The sequence below is a fragment of the Sinohyriopsis cumingii genome, chromosome 14 (genome assembly GCF_028554795.1).
Source record: "Sinohyriopsis cumingii isolate HCF-2022 chromosome 14, ASM2855479v2, whole genome shotgun sequence".
Lineage (NCBI taxonomy): Eukaryota > Metazoa > Mollusca > Bivalvia > Unionida > Unionidae > Sinohyriopsis > Sinohyriopsis cumingii.
Window position 1 is genome coordinate 80,610,633 of NC_142974.1, and position 23,810 is coordinate 80,634,442.

The window sequence follows — 23,810 nt, forward strand, 5'->3', positions numbered from 1 at the left end:
CGCAGTGCACACTCATCACATCAAGTGAAACAGTTTTTTATTTTCGAAACATGAGAGTGTGTTTGGTCCATTTCCACTCTTGTCAGCCCTCCATTCAAGCCGTTAGGGACCTATATGGATCCACGATCTGTGGGTAAATTAACAATGTCCTTTGGGCACATAAATACATGAGGGATGAGGCACTGACTCCCTCCCCCAGGAACAATTAACAGGCCGCAGTGAGATCATTAATCCGAGGTACATGTACTTAATGTGCACACACCTCGTTAAGTCAATAAATCATTCATTCAGTCTTTCTACCCAGCGTTCACTCGTTAACAATGAAGATGAGTAGAATCAGCACATTACTGGAGCGTCAGATGAGCACGAATTATGCCAGGCGTCATCTGGATGAGCTGGTCATGGAGGCAATCCAGGAAAGTGAGAGGCTTAAAGAAGAGGAGAAAAACAAAAAAAAAGAGAAGGAAAATAAACCTTGTTGTTGTTGTTTTTGCAGGGTTTGACGCCATGTTTCAGCACACGATAGGCTATACTTGGCGGCCAGTATTAATGGTGGATGAAGAACCCGGGAAAACCACCGACCCACGAGAAGTTACTGGCAAGCTTTCTCACATACCCACATTGGCTGAATCCGAGACTCGAACCCACGCAGACAGAGGTGAGATGGCAGTGATCCGTAACGGAGAGCGCTTTAGACCACTCGGCCACTCGGGGCCCCGATTCAGATTCCTAAATAATCCTGCCTCACCTGATGCTAAGATAGAGCATTTACGTGAAAATGATGGTGAGGACATCTCCACAGAGACAAGCACCACATCCACTACCAGCAGAGACCCTTGGTCCCAGCAATAGAGAACAGGGATCAAGAATTGGAGAGGCAGAGGCAAGAGTGGGAGCCTCAGCGTCCGCAGGAAGTAAAGAGGCAGCATCCACGGGCGTGGAATAGGAGAAGGAGGAAGTCTTCACTATCCCTAAAAGTGAAAACTGGGAAGATGAAGCCGCTCAAGCAGCCTATGCGCTCCCAAGAACAACTGTGAACTGGGGGCAAGACTGGAGCGGCCGTTGTATCTGTGGTGCCCGGCCTGGGAGATGTCACCATTAACCGGGTGCATCTGAAGTTCAAGAAAAAACAGTCCTTCTAAGGGCTAATCCGAACGCTAGACTATTCAAGTTGCCAATTTGTGTGAATACGGAAAAGTGTGACTATGAGCACTAACTACTTTACTGATATTTGTGTGTGTGTGTTTGTGTTTGCATGAGTTCACGTACGTATTGTTGTGTGTGTGTGTGTGTGTGTGTGTGTGTGTGTATTCGTTCGCATACGTTTGTGTGGATATTATAGTTGTTTTTTTTTCCCGTGTATGGATAGTATAAATTGGTTTTTTTTTTACTTCCCTTTGTGGCGTGGGGGGAGAGGTGGTTTTGTATGCGTTCAGGTACGTCTGTATGGATAGTATATTTGGGGATAGTATGCGTTCGCGTACGTTTGTGTGGATAGTATATTTGTTTTTCTTCCTCTACCCTCAATTAGGAAGGTATAATTTGCGTCAGCTTTTTCTTCTTCACTCTGTGGTGTGTGTGTGTGTTTGTGTGTGTGTGTGTGTGTGTTTGTATGCGTTCGCGTACATTTGTGTGGATACATTTTGGGGCTTATATTCGTGCACGTACGTTTGTGTGCATATTAGAGTATGTGCTTGTATACATGCTCATATGTTTGTTCGAATAGTATATTGCGGTTTTTTTAAAGTAAATATTGGGGTATCATTTATAGTACATATTCGTTTTTTTACCCTTCCCTTCTGTATGGATAGTAAATATTGGATTTTTGATAGCAAATATTGGGATACTTTTTATAGTAGATATTGAGAGTTTTACCCATCCCTTCTGTTTGTATATTAGTTCAGTCACTTGCAGCAGTATTGCCAGTGTCCACTACCGTAACGTCAATTCCTTGTGAATCTAAACAGGCCCATGTTCAATTCCAGTAGATACTGAGACTTTTACCCATCCCTTTTTAACACGTCGGTTGATGCAATAGTACTTCCCTACACTACTAATGACTAGGTGGAAAATCTGGTTCTTTATTTATTTGCTTGTTTGTTTTTTACCATTGAGGACTTTGGTGTCTGCTAAGACGAACCATCTCGTGAGCGACAATTTAAAATGCTATAAAATCGAAATGGTGTGCCTGTAACATTACAGCCGAACCCGAATCAACATATATTTTAATTTTACATCGAAACTATGCCAATAAAAAAGCTAACCCGACATACAAAAAGAGAGTGTTGGGGTTTACATATTGCAACTTTCCTAGCTTGGAAAACAAATGTGAAATATTACATCAAGAACATTTCATATTTCAATTATTTTTTTTTTAATAGGACAAACATGAAACATAAAACTGTATATACAGACTATTTCATTAATAGCGCAAACAAATACAAAAAATACGAAAATCCGAAAGTTACAATATCGAACGCATGATATACAAAAATAAAACACGGCAATATAACATATGAGATTAAATATATCTAATTATTCCAATGAAAAGCAAACCTCCTATTTGTGCAAGAAAACAACTTTTTTTAAGATGAAGTGTCATGTATTGATTCTTTGCTTTAAAGAAGAACAACTTCTTGACTTAATACCTTTGTGAAATAAAAGTAAAAGTGGAATAGATAGAAGGTACAACTTGGGATTTTACTACGTCACAGTGATTATTTATAATAATTGCATATTAATTAATACAGAGACCATTGAGTTTCCTGTTTTAGGTCCAATATATCATTAATAATTGTATACAATATAACAATTGTGCTTAAAAGACACTATTCATTATTCTGCTTAGAACCTTAGAACCTATCTTAACAAATAAATTGAAAATTGATGAAAGTGACTATAAAAAACACCTTACCTTGTGCTTTAATTTTGCCAGATTTTCGAACGGATTGTTGCAGAAACATGAAACATTTTTAAGTTTCCCATCAAGCATATAAAATACATTATTGATTTATATGTCGTCTTATTATTCATGCATTTTTCCCTGGTAAATTTTCAAATCGGTCACCATTGTAAACTTACTAATGAAACTATGAAACTGTAAAACCAGCCGATTGAACTACCTTTATTTACAGGAATATTTACTTGTAACCTCACGGCCACGCAATTTCTACAGAAAGACCGCAACATCTCGGGATTCCGAATGATTGTGTTATTCCAAGTTGGAGCCCCAACAGTAGTGATTAGAGGTCACATAAATATACATGCTGGAGATACGATATTCAGATGTGAACTTAGTGACAGGTTATTCAGGGTGAGAAATTGAAGAGTCACATGAGGATGGAATGGAGCAGGGTTGAGTTGTTGGGTTTTACGCCATTTGTATGTACACGATACGCTATGCATGGCGGCCAGTTTTAATGGTGGAGGAGGAACCCTGGAAAACCCCGGGAAGAACCACCGGCTTATAGACAATTCGGCCCGAACACAATTCGGCCCAAGACAATTCGGTCCATCTTGAACCAAAATTAAGACAATTCATCCCAGCTTGGAAGACATTTCGGACCAAATCGAAAGACAAATCGACCCAACTTTGCAATAGCTGTATCAAGTTCTTTTTTTTCAAACAGCAAGCAGATACTATGTAAGATATATATAATTTAAGTTGGACAAAATGTTTTTGACAATTTCTATAGGTTGTAAATAGAATATGTTTTAGGGGAAAAAATGGAACAAATTTTAACAAACTAAGCTATCTAGATATTCTTTAAAAGAAAATGGTCATACTTCGTTTTATATATATATATATATATATATATATATATATATATATATATATATATATATATATATATATATAACAGTGAAAACACAAACTACCATATATTGCGCATTCTATTCAAGAATGCTTAAATACATTTATTTTTTATGCTAAAAAAATATTTGGATCTGCACAACGACATTTTCGATTTAAGTCGACCGGTCGAATTATCTATATTGATTTATAAAACATAATACTTAGGTATTATTCTACAGAATACGATTACATTTTTCTAAAAGTAGCGACACCGTACGTGATAAATTATAACAAATATATTTGATTTTAGGCTTCAGATTGTAACACTGCTTTATATATGACACACTCGATTTCACATGGCTTTATAAAATAGAAACGATATATTGTTACATATTAGTGACAAGACTAGAGGCCAGGTATACCTCTTGAAAACACTAATCCGACATTGAGAGGGATACTTAAAAGGCTTTCTTACCTTTTAATGAATACTTATTTGTTTTGTTAGATGATCTGTTATTTTATTAATCGGAGAATATAGTAGAAAATCAAGGACCCTTGGTTCCCATGACATATGTTTCACCCAGGCTTCATAGATGTACTTCAAACAGGCTATAGTAATTGTTATTGCATCTTTTAATTGATTCTCCTTCGAATTCTTTGTTTGAGTAACATGTGTTTAGGGTAGGCCTATTTATACATGTAGAACCAGTCGAATGCATATTTATTATTTATAGTTATAGTGTTGTAGCTATATAGTGCTATACTGTGTGTCTGTACCTTGTATATTCCAAGTTGAGATTGATCACATCTGACTGTAAGCACCTTTGCACCTTTACACCTTTGTTTCATTTGTTTCATGTGTTTCCTTTTTCCCCTTGTGGGATTTTCTATGTATTTTTGTATTTTGATCATTTTTTGCATTTTTTGTGTTTTGATACTTTATCTCCAAAGTGGGTTTAGTCTATTGTGATTGTTGATAAATCTTTTCATTATTACATGTACATATCTAGGGCATTAACCCCTTTCTGAATTAGCTAGCTCAGTGAGGAAAGTATATAGCAGTGTGAGACCCACATAGTGAGAAATACTCAGTCAAAAGGATTAGAATGGAGCAGGAGCTGGGAATTATCAACAGTCAGCCCAAAGGGACAAAATTATGTACATATTTTAAAACCCAGGTAGTAGATAGGGTATGGCATACCACCCCAAGGATGCCAGGCTTTAGACTTTAGCACAGCGCCAAATGTCCCCAGGCAGGGGGAAATACTCTCATTATTAAATGCAATGGGGATAGATATACGAATGATAGAAGGCTTACAAAACGCGGGATACAACAAGTATGTTGTGTATCCCCGCCAACACGACACACCCCTACTGATAGTGGACTCAATAGAGGTTAAAGGGGTGGTGGCCCAAATTAGGAAGGCCCCCCTTTACTAGGGAAATAGAGGCGAAATTAGTATAAATACATGTGTCATGACACACCCTAGAAGTAGAAACTCAAGAGTTAATAAGGAAAGTAGAAAACAAACTGAAGGCAAAAGTAACCACGCACAAAATGGCGACTGTCTGGGGCTTTAGCCGCTTAAAGTCAGGGGTGCGGATCTTAATTACGTCATGAGAAGAAGCCATGAAATTACCTACCTTGCTTTATGTAATGGGGTTTCGTTTGAAGAGCTGGTATAAGGGAAGTGAAAATGATAGGAAATGCCCGATATGTAATCAAACAGGTCATGCCCCAAAAGATTGTAAACACCAGCCTGCTGACCAACCAACAGCAACAGCTGCAGCAACATATGCAAGTAAGGCTGCATCAAGCAAAAATATGTCCCCCAAAACGATTGAAATTGATACACCGTGCAAGAAGTTTCTAAACAAGGGGAAGAGCAAATACAGGCAACACCAACAACACAACAGGACCAAAATGTCACAATTGTTGATGAATCTCAAATATATCAGGAGTGCGGTCAATTCTTGAGCCCAAATAAAACAGGGAAAATGAAGACCCCTGGCAAAGAAACTTTGGCAACAAGTAAAAAATATACCCTCCGACAGGAGGAGGGAGAGTCCATACAGGAGAAGGAAAGAGAAGAAAAGGAGGGGAAAAGACAGATATGCCTGGTTTGGCCCCTTTAACATGCTCCACACCCCTACCTAACAAAAAATTGAAAATGAGGAAAGCTGCATCGGGGTCTCCATCATCGCAAAAGGAAACTCTTGTTGAGACAAAAAATGACACCCCGAAAACTGCACATGATAGAAATGAAGTCAATCTAATGAAATGAAGGATAAAAAAGAAACTACTGGAACACAATGATAAATCTGACAATACGAGCGATGACGAAAACACAACGGATAAAAGTGACGACGGGAACGACGGCGACAGTGAAGACTTTGAAAAAGTGACGGAATACGACAGTGCTACGGACGATACAAAACGAACAATGGAAAACGGAGGAACGAAAACGGAAACGGAAATGGAAACCGAAATGAAAACTGAGAACTTGACTGATCAAACAATCAAAACCGATAAAGAAATGTTAGAGACTCCGACAGAAAGCATAACAGGGTGAGACCCAGTGCCCCCGCCCCCCATTGATTTAAATTAACTAACCGGAAATACTTACAACCATTATTTTAATATATTTAGCATTTACCTCACTAAATTATAATGTATATACAACCAAAATAGCGGCAACCTGGGGAAACGACAAAAATTTAAGGAAAAAACTTCCGTCTTTTGTCAATAAATGTTAATGGAATTAATAGGGATAACATTTTAAATTTGAGCACTTTAACCCAATATGATATGATTTTTATACAGGAGTCACACAGTGGTTTCGCAAAGGAATTAATATCCTTATGTGAATAGAAAATGAATGGGATTGTGATTTTAAATAATTATCTAGGAATAAACACAAGCGGGGGGGGGGCGGTAGTGATAAATAGTAAAAAAAGGTGTAAATAGGAGAGAAGAGAGGTGTACATTTTATTAATGTTTATATACCAGCAAATAAGTATCAAAAACTGTAATTTATAGAAAAAACTATCTAAATATTTAGAGAAATATACTATGGAGGATCTTGTTTTGGGGGTAGATTTCAATTGGGTGGAGCATTCAATTGACAGGATAGGCACTTAACAACAAATTACATGAGATTTAGACCTGAAATGGAATTGTTTTTGAAAAATCATAAATTTACAGATATATATAGGAAACTGAATATGCCTAAAAGGGAATTTATCTATGAATACAAAATAGGAAATGGGAGCTGATCGGACACATTTTATGGAAAACACTTTGAGAAACATATATATAAAGATACAGGTATCTTTAATTACAAAATATCAGATCATAAACTTATTTACTTGGACTTAGAGATTAAAAATAGAACTAAATGGGGTAAGGGGGAGTGGAAATTAAATAACAAATTTTAGAAGAGCCAGAATTTATTGAGGAAATTAAAGACGATATACAAAAAATAATGAACAAGGGGAACCAGGACATACTTGAAGAATGGGATGATTTAAAGAATATCATTAAAAGAAAGGCTATTATATTCCCAAGAATGGGGATAGATAGAATTAAAATTGAAAAAGAATGAATATAATTTTTTTTTTTTTAAAAGGGTCTGACGTCAGAAAGAGAAAACAATTTAAAAGAGAAGATAAGTAAGATATGAAAGGAAAGGAAGAGAAATAAAAGCTGGGAAATTTACCCAAATTTATAAAAAGCAGATGGACTGTAGACAAGAGAGGAATTGAGGAGGGGAGGGGGCAAAAGCTTTGACAGTTTAAAATTAGGAAATAACGAGAAATCATCCAACAAAAATAAAATTTTAAATCACATTAAGCAATACTACACCTAATTGTACCAATCTCAAGAATTTGACAACACTACGATAGATAAATATTTACAAGGAATAGAATGCGAGATGATATCATCAGAACATAAAAACTTATGTGATGATTTCATCTTTACACATGAAATTACAGGTGTAATTAAAGATTTATCTACAGGGAAATCACCAGGTAGAGATGGACTCACCGCAGAATTCTATATTAAGTTCTGCAGGGAGTTGTCGCCCATACTAGAATGAGTGTATAATAATATACTACTAAGAAACGATACAGTGACAAACAGTATGAGGGAGGGGATAATTAAATTGATATATAAAGGGAAAGGAGACGGGGAAGATTTAAAAAACTGCAGACCCATCTCCCTTTTAAACACAGATTATAAGATATTAAGTAAGATATTAGCAGATCGCGTAAAGAAAGAGAAATGGCTAAAATAATCAACATAAATCAGACATGTGGGGGAAAAGGGAGGGACATTCAAAATAATATCTTAAGCATTAAGACAATAATAAACTATATAAATGATTCTGGACAGAAAGGTGCTATGGTACTTTTCGACCAGGAAAAAGCTTTTGATAGATTAGAAGACAACTATATACAGAATGTCTTCGAGAAATTTGGATTTGGAAATAAGTTCCAAAAATGGACTAAAATCCTGTACAGCGGAATAACTTTAAGAATACAGGTAAATGGAGCCAATAAAGGGAAATTCGATATTAAAAGATCGGCGAGGCAAGGGTGCCCCCTATCAATGCCATTATGTGTAATAGCAATTTAAATTCTAAGTATAAAAATAAGACTAAACAACAAAATTGAAGGTATCAAAGTTCCAAACATCAGAGAAGAGGTGAAAATACTACAGCACGTAGACGATTGCACAAGCTTTATCAAGTATCCCAATTCCTTTAAACACCTTGTGAAGGAATTCGAATAATTCGGTAAGGCCTCAGGATCCCAAATCAACCATGACAAAACGGAAATTTTAAAAAATAGGGAACTGTCGAGGGAACCACTCTGGTTTACACCACAACAAATTAAGGAAAAGGTTAAAGCTTTAGGAATATACGTTGGTAAAGATGAAGAAAAGGACAAATGAAACCAAATGAAAATTAAAGTAAATGAAAATGTGAACATCTGGACGCTTACGCCACTATGCCTCATGGAACGGGCCCAGGTGGCCAAAACATACATCTATGCTAAATTACCTATAGTTTTTAAAATCTATAGACATTAAAAACGAGACATGCACAAAATTGATAGCCGTATTATTGACTATGTATGGGATTTTAAAACCCACTATGTTAATAATAGAACAATTTATAGAGCAAGAGAAGGGGGGGGGGGGCTAGCAATACCTAGCCACTTAATTATTAAATGTGCAAAAATATAATTAACATGTTTAAAACGATACAAGCAGAGCCAAAATACCATTGGAGGGATTGTAAATATATATCGGTTTGGGTTTTCAATGAGACAAAAGAGATATATAAAAAAATAAACTAGCAAAAGAACTAGAAACACCAAGAAGATTTAGGAGTATCAAATACCTATTAGTTAAAGATAGAGACAAGAAAGAATTATGGGAATATGATGGAAAAAAAACACCTGCAAATGGATAAGAGAAGAAATTATTAGTAAGATAAAAGCAATGTAGAGATGTAGAAAATACATGTGATTTGGAAATGAGCGTGGGGGCACTGGGTAAAACTAGGCTCCCTGCTTCAAGTACATGCATGATGAGTGGTTGACAGGAGAGATAGCAGTGAGGCGGCATATGGTCAAAGTATCGCAGCAATGCCCACTGTGCCAAGAAATTACATTTACCAAAGTTCACTCCATAACCCAATGCGAAAGTAGGAAGACAGAAAGATTAAGAACAAATAATGAAATAAGTAAAAAAGAGATATACAAACCGCAAAACATCCTATACTTAGACGGGAATTATGATACGAAAAAGTTTATACCAAATTACGAATTTCATAGTAGATACGATGAAAGCGTATGGACAGGCAATTGCTATTGGACGGGACTGACGAATGGGTGAAAAGAAGAGGGATGAGTTGGGGGAGGCAAAGGAAGATCACCCCTTAAGGGTAAATTTAGCGTAAATATATCTTTACTTTCAAAGAAACATAACATAGGGAATTTAGAGGGAGAAACAGGGGATCTACATGGGGTAAGTACAGGTCGAGGACGTCATGGGGCTATGTCACAGGGCGCTACGCGAAGTGAACAGGCGCATGAAAGAGCTTGGAAACCATCCCATATAGAACACTTAATAGGCACACACGAAACTAGGGTTAGCATATAAGGAAATATGATTTTAATTTCTAAATATCTTCTACCTCTTCTACCTTTTCCTAAATATACAGCTGTAATTGTAAAGCTTCTGGTGAAGAAACCAACACTAGACTATAACGATTTAAAGAACTACCGCCCAGTTTCTAATCTCCCATTCATATCAAAAATCTTAGAAACGGTTGTTCTATCCCAGCTTGTATCTCATCTAAATTCAAACAGTCTTTTTAGCAATGTACAATCTGCATATCGCCCTTGCCATAGTACTGGAACTACTCTTCTAAAAGTAGTTAATGACATTCTCTCTGCGTTGGATAGCGGAAAGATTACAGTCCTCACCCTCCTTGATTTGTCTGCACCACTTGACACAATAGACCATGATATTCTATTTCACCGTCTCCAGCATGTATTTGGCATTCATGATGCAGCCTTACTGCGGTTCAAGTTCTACTTGGTCAACAGGACATGAATTGTATCGGCAAATGGAATACACTCCAGTCCAGTTGATCTATATTGTGGTGTTCCACAGGGGTTTGTTCTTGGACCTGTTCACTTCATGCTGTACACTCAGTCGCTCTCAAGTGTCATAGATTCTCATCCAGTGTCTCACCAATTGTACGCTGATGACACCCAAATGTACAAATCTAGCCACCCAACTGAAGTTGATGCTACCATCCAAGGTGTAGATAGGTGCATTTCTGATGTGAAATCATGGATGACATGTAACAAGCTGCAAATGAATGATGATAAAACTGAGACCATTCTGATCACAACACAAAGACTTTCTCATTCACATCCTTTACCTCAAATAATAAATATCAGTAACACCAATTTTAAATTCACACAATCAGTACGAAACCCAGGTGTTACTCTGGACAGTACTCTCACATTGCACCAACATGTCATGAACATATGCAAGGCTGCATATCTTGAGCTGAGACGCATCAGATCAATTCGCAAATATCTTTCAGTTGATGCCACTAAAACACTTGTGTGTTCATTAGTACTTTCAAGACTGGACTATTGTAATTCAATTATGTCTGGTTCATCTCAATATCTAACCCGGACACTTCAGAAAGTTCAAAACACAGCTGCTCGGATCACATTTAGAGTACCACGATCAGAGCAAACCTCTCGCTGCTCTGCACCTTACAATGCCTATCCATTCGATCCAGAATCAAACACAAAATTAGTTCTCTGTGCTACGTTTCACTGTCGGACTCTAGTCCAACTTACCTATCTGACCTCACCCATACACACCAGCAAGATACTTACGCTCCTCTTCTGACAAGCGTATACTCGTTATTCCCACTATGAAAACAAAGTCATATGGACAGCGTTTTTCTACATACCAGGGCCCAGCAACGTGGAATAAATTGCCCACTGAACGTAGACACAAAGATACAGTAATCACATTCAAGAGGGCTTTCAAAACTCACTTATTTCGACTGTAAGAACAAACTTAAAGACCTAATAATGTTTCCTGCCTGAAATATTCTCAGGATGTTTTCTTTGTTTTTGAATAGTTTTTCTAATTTAATGGTGTTTGTTTTTGCAATAATATTATGATATGTTATCTATCTTAATGGTGTTGACTAATGTTGTAAAGTTCTTCGAGCTTCTAAAGATTAGGCGCTATACAAAGTCCTTATTAATAGTGTTATTATTATAATACTGCTCCAGCACTGTATATTTACTAAACCTCACTCTCGAGGGATGCTTTAAAATATGTTGGTAACATTGGCTGCTAAATAATTAAGAGAAGACCTGTTCTAGATGGGGGAAATACATGCAAATAAAGAAAGTATGTACCCCATTTCGAATACAGTCAATCTCACCCAAATAATGCGAGGAAAAGACACAGTAGACACACATTATATACTAAGGATTTTATTTTTTATCATAATTATTACACCGTTATACTCGCCACAATTCAAAATAAAAATTAAAATTTAAACATAAATCATTGGAGATTTTACCCAATGGAAAATGATAGGGCAACTAGGTCAATAACTTTAATATCTAAATACTGTCCCAACACGAAAACAATATATAACATACACACATATAGCACATATACATAGCACACACGGGACGTAGGTGACCTCTAGCAAAGGTCAACTATGGAAACTAGGGAAGGAATTCTGAGAAGGTGAGAGAAACCTAACCCGGATGAACAACCCTATATAAGCACAAGGGAACTTCAGAAATACCCCAACTAAAATATTTCTAAATAAATTTTAATTCAAAATTCTTTTTTTTAAAATTAAACAAACAACAGATCTTTGGGGATACAGAAACACATACAACAACTTTTATTTTTGCATGCATACATGCAGACTTACATTAATACATACATACATACATCCATACATACATACATACATGCATACATGCATACATATTGTGCTTGACTAAAATGTTCTTTTTGCAGGAAGCTTTGGTCACGTTATATATATATATATATATATATATATATATATATATATATATATATATATATATATATATATATATATATATATATATATATATATATATATATATATATATATACTTTGCATACGTCACATTTTAGAATATATTTCTCAAGTCTGGAACAATTGATCTACTGAATACATGGACATATTGTAGAAACAATTACATTGGAAGATGCGCCAATTAATTGCTATCGAGAGTCTTTTTATACAGAAACTGGTTGATAAAACTCTTGCGCAAGGAAGGAAGAAGAAGATATAATGCATATTTATATAGTTATAAATGCTCAAGTACCTAAAACAATCGACCTTCTTCCACGGGAGATATGATGCATCTCATTGTCATCTTTGTAACTCACTATCAACACGTCCATCTCTACTATACTTATTTTATTCCGACGTATAATATATATTTCTCCCATGTAATACTTGCCTTTGGGAACGGTTGTCCAAAATATATCAGAAAGCTCATAATCTTTATAACTTCGAAAAACATTTATCTAATTCAACAAATGTTTCAAATTTTATTCTCAACCTATTCTATTTTACCAACTAATTAAATTGCGAATGAAACGGTGTTCTCAAACCAAAGCACACGTTCACAGGTAGCAACTAATTATTGTACATGTTTGATATTCATTCTGACTTTGAAAAACAAAATAAGTACTAGAAAGGAAAAGGTGACCTCCCTTATTTCATTTATTACACTTATTATATACCAAACGAAAAACAATAATTAAGTTACCTAAAGCAAGGATTTTGAACATTACGGTAAAAAATACAAACATATATAAGAATTGTCAAAGAATATTTTGTCTTAGTGAACTTACGCATATGTAAGTTATAAATTACTGAGTATTTCTTACTTAGCAATTCCTTTTAAAAATAAACACTTGTTAAAACTATTGTCATTTATATTATAAAGTTGGGCCAAACTGTCTTTCGAGTTGGGCCGAATTGTCTTTTAAGTTGGGGCGAATTGGCATATGTTCGGTCCAAGATGAGCCGAATTGTCTTGGGCCGAATTGTCTTGGGCCGAATTGTCCAATAGCCGAACCACCGACCCACGAGAAGCTACTAGCAAGATTTCTCACATACCCCTATATTTCCGAATCCTAGACTCGAACCACGCCGACAGAGGTGAGATGGCAGTGATCCGTAACGGAGAGTGCTTTAGACCACTCGGCCAATCGGGGCCCGGATGGAATGGAAATAAACCCTTCAAATGTGAAGATTCTGATAAAATGTTTGGACAAAGAAGTACTTTTTGTTTGAAATGCCACACGAGAACACATTCTGGACTTAAACCTTTCAAATGTGAAGTTTGCAATAAATTGTTTGTATAGAGCAGTAATTTGAAGGTCCACATGATGATACATACTGGAAATAGACCTGAAGTCTGTGATAAATTGTTTAGGCAGAGTGGTACCTTGAAGAAGCACTTGATGATACATACTGGAGATAAACTATGTAAATGTTAAAATTTTAATTAAATGCAGACTTAACATTAACTTGACAATACATAATGAACTGGAATCACCCATCAAAAATGAGTGTGTGATAAAATGTTTGGACTGAGTATCCACTTGCAGAGCCACTGGATGGTATACTGTAGATAGCGCATTCAAATGTGAAGTTTGTGGTAAAATATTTAAGCAGAATACTAAAATCAAATAGTCCAATGCCACAACATAACATAAGGTTCAGATTAATTATTTGAAGGTACTATTAAGAATAGATACTGGACATTAAAATGTGAAGTTACTTATGAGATGTGTTGGCAGAGTAGTATTACCATGTGGTATGAATTGATGGCAAATAAGCATGAAAGGCTTCAGTGCTTTGTTTTTCAGTTGAATAGGTTTATTAATGTATTTATTTGCTTTCAGTTCAATAGTATTGATGTTTTGCTGTAGCTTCAGCTACTTTATATTCATCTCTGCACCTTTGCTTCTGCCACGGGGTTAACTTTCCCATTTCGGATATTATACCCATATAGATCAGCTTGGCTGACACTGATATATGTTAAAATACTAAAAAAGTAATTTTAAATACTTGGCTCCTTTATGATGTAATCTGTAAGGAGTTACTAAATTTAAATCTACTAAATGTGTTGATTTTAATTTACACTAAGTAAAATTCTTTTAACAAAAAGAAAGAAAGCGGTTTATATGAAATAAGAACAAAGAAATGGACATAAAGATATGTTCTCCAAAAGATACCAAATGTTGTTGTTGTTGTTGTGGGGTTTAACGCTATTTTTCAGCACGATAGGCTATACATGGCGGCCAGTATTAATGGTGGAGGAAGAACCCGGAAAACCCCGGAAAGAACCACCGACCCACGAGAAGCTACTGGCAGGCTTACCAAATGTAAACACAAGCTCATATCATGGCCACTGCCATGATATTACCTAGAACTTTGTTAAATGTATAAAAGGAACATGATTTAAATGAATTTTGCACACATCCTCTCATTATTCTCAATAATTTGTATTTTTTCTTATATTAAACTTACAGTAGACTCGAATGTGACCATCTTAAAAAAAACTAGGTTCTGGAATTGTGGAAAAGTTCTTAAATTTGAAAGTTCTTTTCTATGTCTTGAAATTGTTTGGAAAAAAATTGAAAAACGACATTAAAATGTCTTGAAAAAGTTTTACGTTTCCATTATTTCAGGAACTGGTAACGCAATTTGTCTCTTCCATTTGGGACAAATAAATGCATATGTCAACAGAACATTTTGTTTGGTTCTCCAGAGTTGCTCTTTGATGGCAGCTTCAACAGAACATGTAGTCTTCATCAGAGTAAGTCAGCATCAATCTTCAATAAAAGCAATACATCTATTATCAAAGGAAGTTGTCACTAGAGTTGGATAAAGGCAATGGAATCTGTATATTATTGCATTTTCCAAAGTGCCGGGAGAATGAATATTGCACCTTGAAAGTTTCCTCTTTGCAGAAACAATAATATATTGCTTACAATGGCTATAATGGCCACATAAACACAATCCAATTCCAATCGTTTGTAACTAGATATCTGGCCCTCAATTTAACTGAAGGTAAGACATCAGACAAAGATGTTTGTGCAACATTTTATTTGGTCACATATTTTGATTTACCTAAGAATGGCCTCAGCAAAATTGTAGCCCCAGCAAGCTGATAGTTGTCTCAGCCAGACCAAACTCTACACCAATTTAAGGTCTGGAACAAGAAGCATATAAACAACAACAATATAGCTATGTTCTAGCGGTAACAATGAATATAGTGTTGAGTGAGCGTTTATTGACAATAGGATGTAGATCAAATGAGGACTACCATTTTATGTGATATATGTGTTTGCTAATTTGATTTGGATTTTTTAACGTAGCTTTACCAATGTTTCAGTTATATTGCTACGATGTCTGCAGTGTGGCAGATTATAGTGATGTCTAGCACTGGGGCATCATGCCACATACATGTAGCATGATGACCCACCCAGTCACATTATCCTGCCACCAGGCCAACCAATCCTAACACCAATCTCTTAATGCTGAGCGCCAAGCAAGGCAGCTATTAGTACCATTTTTGTAAGTCTTTGGTATGACTCAGCCGGAGATCAAACCCACGACCTCCCACATGCGTTCTAATTTGATGACATGTGACTGCTACATGAATTTTCTAACAATGTGACCTATATTCCCATTCTTGGGCTTTTCATATACATGTACAGTAATTAATGCATTGTGAATTTTATTTCATAAATGCAATTTGTATATATACAAGTTTATTTCAGAGAAGTTTTGACTTCATGAAAACATGAAACCACAATTTCTAGTTATTTTCTCTCATTGTAATTCTTACGTATGCCTGGTCTCCTCATGCAAATTTCACTTGTATGTGAAATTTGATTTTTGTCGCTGCTCCTCCACATATCGCAATTTTATTTTATGTAGACAATATTTCCTTGGTGTAAAGGCTGTCCAGTTGAAAGTGTAGGACTGTAGCTGTTAAATGTGTGGGAGATTTTCATGTAATCATTATAACTTAAAATTGTGCAGCCATCGAGAATTAGTCTGTATTTGTATTTATTTGATTATTCAATTAAGTTTTAGTGTTGCGTTAATGTGATGCATGAGTAAAAAGAAGTCCTGAATGAAACTGACTTCGAATCCCATTGAAATCCGAAATGGAAGACGTTGACGTCATTAAAAGTCAGTGAAGAGCTTCAATGTTAACTGTGTCTTGTTGAATGATATAAAATATTATTCCAGTTTTTGAATTCTGTATAAATTTCGATAAATGTCCTTGTCCAAGAATTAATTTAGAGCACTAGTATTTCCAGGGATAATAATCACTTGAAATCCAATAATTTGAAGAAGATAAAATCTCAGCCAAAACTGTTCACAACAAACAACTTTAAAAGTTTAAAGCGCATTGACTACTTCTATACAAAACTTTAGGTATAAGGCTAACTTAAGACGCAAAAGAGATTCCAGGATAGGGGTTAAGAGTTCAACATTCCAGAAGAAATGGAAGTTTGTTACCTGAAAATTATCACGTCACCCAGGTATGGCCTTGACGTAATTCTTATACTTGAGAAAGAACAAGCAACAAACAGAAAACGTTATGTACTAAAACTGTCACTCATTTTGAAACAAGGTCAGGAACTAGGTTAGCATTAAATACAATGTCTCTATTGTTGTTTATGTAAAAAATATTTTTTTAAATCAGTCAGAACTGAACTCTATTCCAGACAATATCAAATCCATAAAACAAAGTTACATTATGAAAGCAATTAATAGAATTAAAAAAATTAAAAACTAAGAAACAAACAATCAAATTAAATCAAATATATATGGCAGTATATTCATTTCAATTTTCTGGGATATGATTTAATTTGCCATTATTGGACCGATTTTTGTGTGTCTTTCTTTGGGCCTAATATTATTTATATAATGTCTAGATATGGTGTTTATAACCTTTATGTGGGAAGATAATGGCGCCTTTAAAGCCTGCATAGGACCTTCAACAATTAAGAACAAACTTCATCTCGGCTCTGCAGGAAAGAGTTTTGAAAAGAAGGCCTCTTTCCCTCAGATTTCTAAAGCCTCATCAAGACACACCAGTTTGCAGACTACATAGTTTACCCTGTTTTGTAACAGCCACAGAATTGAAAACTATCATTGGACATCGGCTTTACCTACTCTGCGTTGTTAACAAAACGTGAAACATAGGAATTGCTGCAGAGAAATACGTCTTCTAAATCGATGTTGCTAGAGTGACGCGAGAAATATAGCAACCTCTAACATTTGCATCGATGTGTTGTGGATAGTAGTACTGTAAAACAAAATAATCCATTTCATGCATTAGTGAATGCAGACTCACAAATCATCCATCTGGATCAATACAGATTTAGTGGGGGGAGGGGGAATGTATCTTACGCAATAGATGCATATTTGATTTATTACTGTCCAAACAATTTGAATAAAAAAACCAATGTAATGCGTAAAACTCTCAGAGATGTTTAAACAAATAAAATCTAAATTTACCAATATAAATTGTTTTCAGTGCTAAACTTCTAATATTCAGTGCAATGAATTACAGAATAGTTTTACTAAAACTACTGTCCATTTTTTAAATTTACTTCCTCATTTACAAATCAGAAGTCAAGAATGTAATGTTATATACTTATATACCTTTGTAAGAATTGTCATGACAGTAGAACACATTTTCGTCTATAACTCTATTTCTTTTTTGTAATTCATTTCTGTTTTTGTGCATTACACTATATGACTGTCCAATAATTTTCGACAGGGAGAGGGAGATATTTGAGCAACAAAGCTATAAATTCCCAGCCTTTGGATAGCTTTTAAAAATATCTATCTTACTGATGGAAAAATAACACATTATACCTTGTTTTTTCTCGTTGAAATGAATGAACAATCATGAGGTAAAAGGAAATCAAATATTTCTGATTTGAAAATAAATCCAAGGTACCCACTAATCTCAGCCAAAATGGTTTGTTCCTTAGCATAAATTAGTTTACTCTCGATACAACTCAAACTGTATACAATCTCAATGATATTTATTTCATTTTCAAAGTTTGCCTTTTTTTGCCATGATATATTTGAACATTACTAAAACAAGTTTCCATCCGGCTGGTGTCAAGGATGCTTCGTTGTTATGGTAACAAGTGAAACATCATTATCTAAAACATATCATATTCAAAATTTCCTGGCAGTACAGCAACATTAAATGAACTGACTTTAAAGATGTAAGCATTACATTTCACACCTGGTTGACATGGTGACCAATGTGTTTGTTAAGATATACTATTTCATTAATACTAAAGTTAGCAGTGTATGTTAGGTTAAATGTGAAATTATTTGCTACCTGGAATATCTAGACTTTTAATGGCTGCTATGGAAGGTGTCATACCGTTCGAATGTTTAGCCAAACATAATTATTTTTTAGGTGTCATATGCTCTTTTGTTCCGATTGTTATATGGTAAGAAACTCTGGTCTGTGCTGGATATATATCTCATTTTGTTTCATCCTTCCCTTTAAACCTATGCACATTTATAGGTTGTATAAAATAACAGTTTCCAAGGAATGTCCTAAGTCTCCATCCACAGATTCTGTACTGGTATTTTTATTTGATTTCGTCTTATGTCCTTCAACAAGTATATAGTTACAAAGTGTTGATCTTTATTGTTTCCATGTTATGACTCGGTGGCAAGTCCTCAACCTAAAGGCCATAACCCACGGTCTGTTTTGGGTATCGGGGTATGTCTAGTTATTCGTACGTCCTTCAGACACATCTAATATATTTTGTTAAAAGAACACTAAACCCATTCTTTGGAAGCACTAAACGTAAAGTATTGATCTGGATAGGGAAAACCTGTACACATAATCCTTCACAACAACACATTCATTTATATCAGTGTAAGCTAAGCTCACATAGTCTTGTTACGAGTCTATGCTCTTAAAATAACATAAAACAGCGAATGACAACAAGCTTAGTAGAATTGTCAAACAATTTATTTAACGAGAATATAAAGGGAACAAGATACAAATATAACTTACGGTACTGCGAGTTAAATTCCAAAATAATCAAAGAATTACAGACACAAGTCCCAGTAATTTAATGTCCTGAATAAAATTCAGAAAAAAAGTCCCGAAAAAATCCAAACACTTAAGTCGATGACGTGTCTTTGGTAGCTATTAAAGTGTTTATGTGTCAATAGTCTTTCATTGATTTACAGTAACATAATTCCAGATTCGCATTTAGTATACATTCCACTGTCTTTATCCAAGTATTTTATCAGAGCACCTTTGTATTTCCAAGGAAAAGAATCAGTTGAATTCAATAAGTTGAAGAAAGAAAATAAAATATTCGTTACCTCAGATCACAGTTATCATTTTCGTAAGAAAACCATTACCTAATGGGAAATAACTTTCTAGAATGATCTTGACGTTTACAAAATAATAACCTGGATAATGTGCAGTTCACTTAGGAAACTCCATAACATTGACCCAAATAAACATATTAAGCTCTAATATTAATAATGATCGTGATAGTAAGCACAGTCATTTAGCGATGTATTAGCTGTTTACAATGAGTTTAGAAAAAGTAAATCAAATCAAGTAGAAATCAACTCAAATTTGGTCAAGATGATGTGTTGATATACTGTTATATTGCAATAATATGTAATGAAATTAAATAAAATAAAAGTAACAAACAATGTAAATTAAATAGACATAACAATACCCCTTATCAAGAAAAAGAAAGGTTTACGCGATACAGATTTCTATTTACTCCGAGTCCAACATATATTTAACACAAATTACCCAAGATGAAATCTTATGAAAGACACAAAGTATACATGAAACAATATATTTCTTTATACATGAAAGTAAATATTGCATTAAATTTTATTTTCTCCTGATGTGCTTAATGACAAAATTTGTATTTCTGCAACATGAAACTCCACTTAATCTCTGATTTCTCTTTTTTATCTTGCCGATGAAAGTAACAGGGCTGTGATCACTACACAGACTAATTGGAGAAGGAGCTGAACTAATGTAGACTTGAAAGTGTTGCAATGCCAATGTCAAATCCAAACATTCATTCTCGACTGTGGATCAATTCAGCTTGTGCTTATTTAATTTCTTAGAAAAATTGCATACTGAAATGATCCACAACATTTTTGTCTTCTTCAATCAATACTGCTCCAATCACAACATTACTTGCATCAACAGAGAGTTTACATGATTGACTGAAATTTAGAGCTGTAAGAACTGGTGCACTCTTAAATATGGCCTTTAAGTTATCAAAAGCCTCCTGACATTTGTAGACCAAGAAAAGTTTTGTTTTCTTGCTCAATACATTTGTAAAGTGTTCATCAATTATGGAAAATTTGGAACTGGATTTCCGATAGTAGCAAACCATACCCAAAATACGCATCAGTTGCGTTTTACTGATAGAAACATTGAAGTTAGAGATAATTTTGACCATATCATATATAGGTTTAACTTTTACATGTCCCACGATATGTCCTAGGAATGTTATACAAGCACTGCAAAACTCATGTTTGGATAAACTGTGAAATTTGCATCAGTGAGTCTGTCAAAGTATTGTCGAATTTTCGTTAAATGTTCTTTCCTGGTGTCGTTGCAGATGATGACGTCATCTTTGTAAGTACCACAATTATCTAGACCAGGTGTAATCATGTTCATTAAAAGTTGAAAGTACAAAGCGAAACATTCATCCCAAACGGTACCACTTTATGTTGATAAAGTCCATCTGGAGTCATGAATGACGAAATTGTCTTTGTCCTTTCCGTGACGTGGAATTTACTAAAGTCCATTCAGAAGGTCAAATTTGGTGACATTGTTTGTTTTCCCAATTTTATCAAGGCAGACATCGATTCTTGATAATTGAAATGAATCTGATTTAGTCACACTGTTCAGCTTTATATAATCAGCGGGCGTTAGGAAAGTATAATTTGGTTTTGGAAGAAGTATACATGGTGAACTCAAGTCACTTGTACTCGGGTTTATGAAAGCATTCTGCAGGAAATACTGAATTTCCTTCTTGTTTTAGAGGGTGTATTCTGTACGGGTGTTGTTTCACAGGTGTGGAAAGTACACTTTTAGCTTCATGGTATACTTTAGTTGTTATAGTATGAACATCTGGAAGTGATTACTCACATTCAAGTAATAACTCCTTTTAGGTCATCCTTTTCATGTTGCTAAAAATGTGAAAGGTTCTGGTCCAGATTATTCATAATTTCTGACTTTTGAAGATTTCTTACTCCTAAATCAAAGTCCGATTGCGTTCCATCTCTTAAATCCTCACTGTGTGGGACTGGTAGAACTAAATAAATTGCATCTCTTTCAAAATGCTGGTACTCATTTTATTTATTTACATCCCAGGAGTACTATTATTTTTATTTAGCTATATCATTTACTTTTTAACTTTGAAAGGGCCATACTAGCTAATGACAAAGAGACAGAACTCAATCACCAAAGTGAAAAATTATCTCCATTGTAGCTCTGTCAAGCCTTAATTTCAATTTTGACTAAACAAACTGCTGGGTGCCAAATTTCAAGAATAATTGAATGAAACATTCCATAAAAAATTTGACCATTGATCAGATTTGATAAATTTGGGACAGCCAAATTTAATATAAAAACTTTATCAAAGCTTTTACAATCGTTTTTTGATTTAATATTCCTCAAAGTATTTGCCTCTGGGAATCTTGTTGACGTACACATTATGTCAACAAATATTGGTTCCCTGGCCTGGTCTTACGTAATGGACTGGCACAATCTAACATTATTCTGCTAAATGGTTCGTCCAGGAATAAGGTTCATATTATCGTTATGTATCTTCTGATTTGGTGTTACTACCTTTTGACAGGTATTACAAGATCTGCTGTATTTACCCAGGATGACTTATTTCAGTGTAAAACATTTACTGAAAAAGATGACTTCCAAGAGGAAGAGCAAGCACTGGATGATGATTTCAATCAGATAATTGCTAACTTACCACTTGAAGAAGATGATACAGATGTGACAATGATTCCTGTTGATTTTGACATAAGGCAATGTATTCGTGAATTGATGAAGGACAATGTTCAAACTCCCATGCAGAAAGATATTAATGACCTTGCAATGCATCTATTAAAGGATGAAAATTTTAAGAGAGTCCAGATATTCATCAGTAAACAGTTTCAAGCTATTATGAAGTTAACTGAAAACCTGCAGATGAATAAAGATGCTATAAATGCTGTCAAACCAGAATTCATATCTGAATTATACAAAAAGTGTCACACATACCAACCAAGTGATGAGTACAAACTTTCATGCTTTTTGCTGGTTGCTGATAAACCTGTACATTCACAGGCTGCTTTGTACCACGGGTGTTTTAATTTAACAGTAGATGTTAGAAAATACTTGTTGAAGGAAAAGGAGAAACTTGTACCCATTTCGTCAAGAAAGATTTCAGAAAGACAGTGTTCTTCATCTGTTACAGGTAGTGCCAGAAGTAAGATTCGGTATGTTGGTGGTTATTGTCTGGCCAAGCTGCGATTCAAGTATAATAGTATCCAGCAGTCAAATTGCTTCAACACATCAGAACAAGGCCAGTCATGTTATGCAGAGGCCAAGTGCAAAATGACAATTTTGGATGGATTGAAGCCGATGGAGCATCATCTCAAAGAGTCGACAGATCACCCTGAAAGTTTGACAGAAACCGAAAGATAACAGTGCCTCACAAGAGGATTGACTAATATTTCTGATGACCTGTTTAAATTATTCATGGAACTGTGTTCCCAGTGTCTCAAATTATTAATTGATAAAACATTAATATGTATGGGTCAAATTTGCACCAGTTTTGTATAAGTGAATTATTGGGCTCAGGTGCACTGTATGATCTCTGGACTGGAATGGAATGATATGCAAAAGATGTTTTGAGGAAATTTCTACTTACAGTTCAGTTGAAGATCTGGTTTATGATTTATCACTGAAAGCTTCATGCATAAAAGAACTTTTCGATGAGATAATTCAAAAATTTCTTTCTGTCATGCCGAATCAATTTAGAAAGGACTTTCTGCAGGCAATGTCAGTTGAAAAGAAAATGGCACATCGAAAACAAATAAGAATTTCAAAACAGGCTTGTACCAAATTATTACCTATTTCCTACAAAAACATCATTGAGGATAAGTCAAAAGACAAGGTTGTTTCTCATCACTTGCTGAAATCTTGTATTTTGGAAGACAAGTCGTTTCTTATGTCCTTCAAGAGAGAAGAACTGAAAAATGTGTGTAAAGCATATGGGATTAAATGTCGTGCTGCTGATGGAAAGAAAAAAAATGTCAGAAAAGTTGATTGA

General features: G+C 35.1%; 1 pseudogene; it reads left to right on the top strand.

Moving 5' to 3' along the window:
* The first annotated feature begins 778 nt into the window (after positions 1 to 778).
* On the top strand, positions 779 to 23,810 carry LOC149784228 (uncharacterized; annotated as a pseudogene).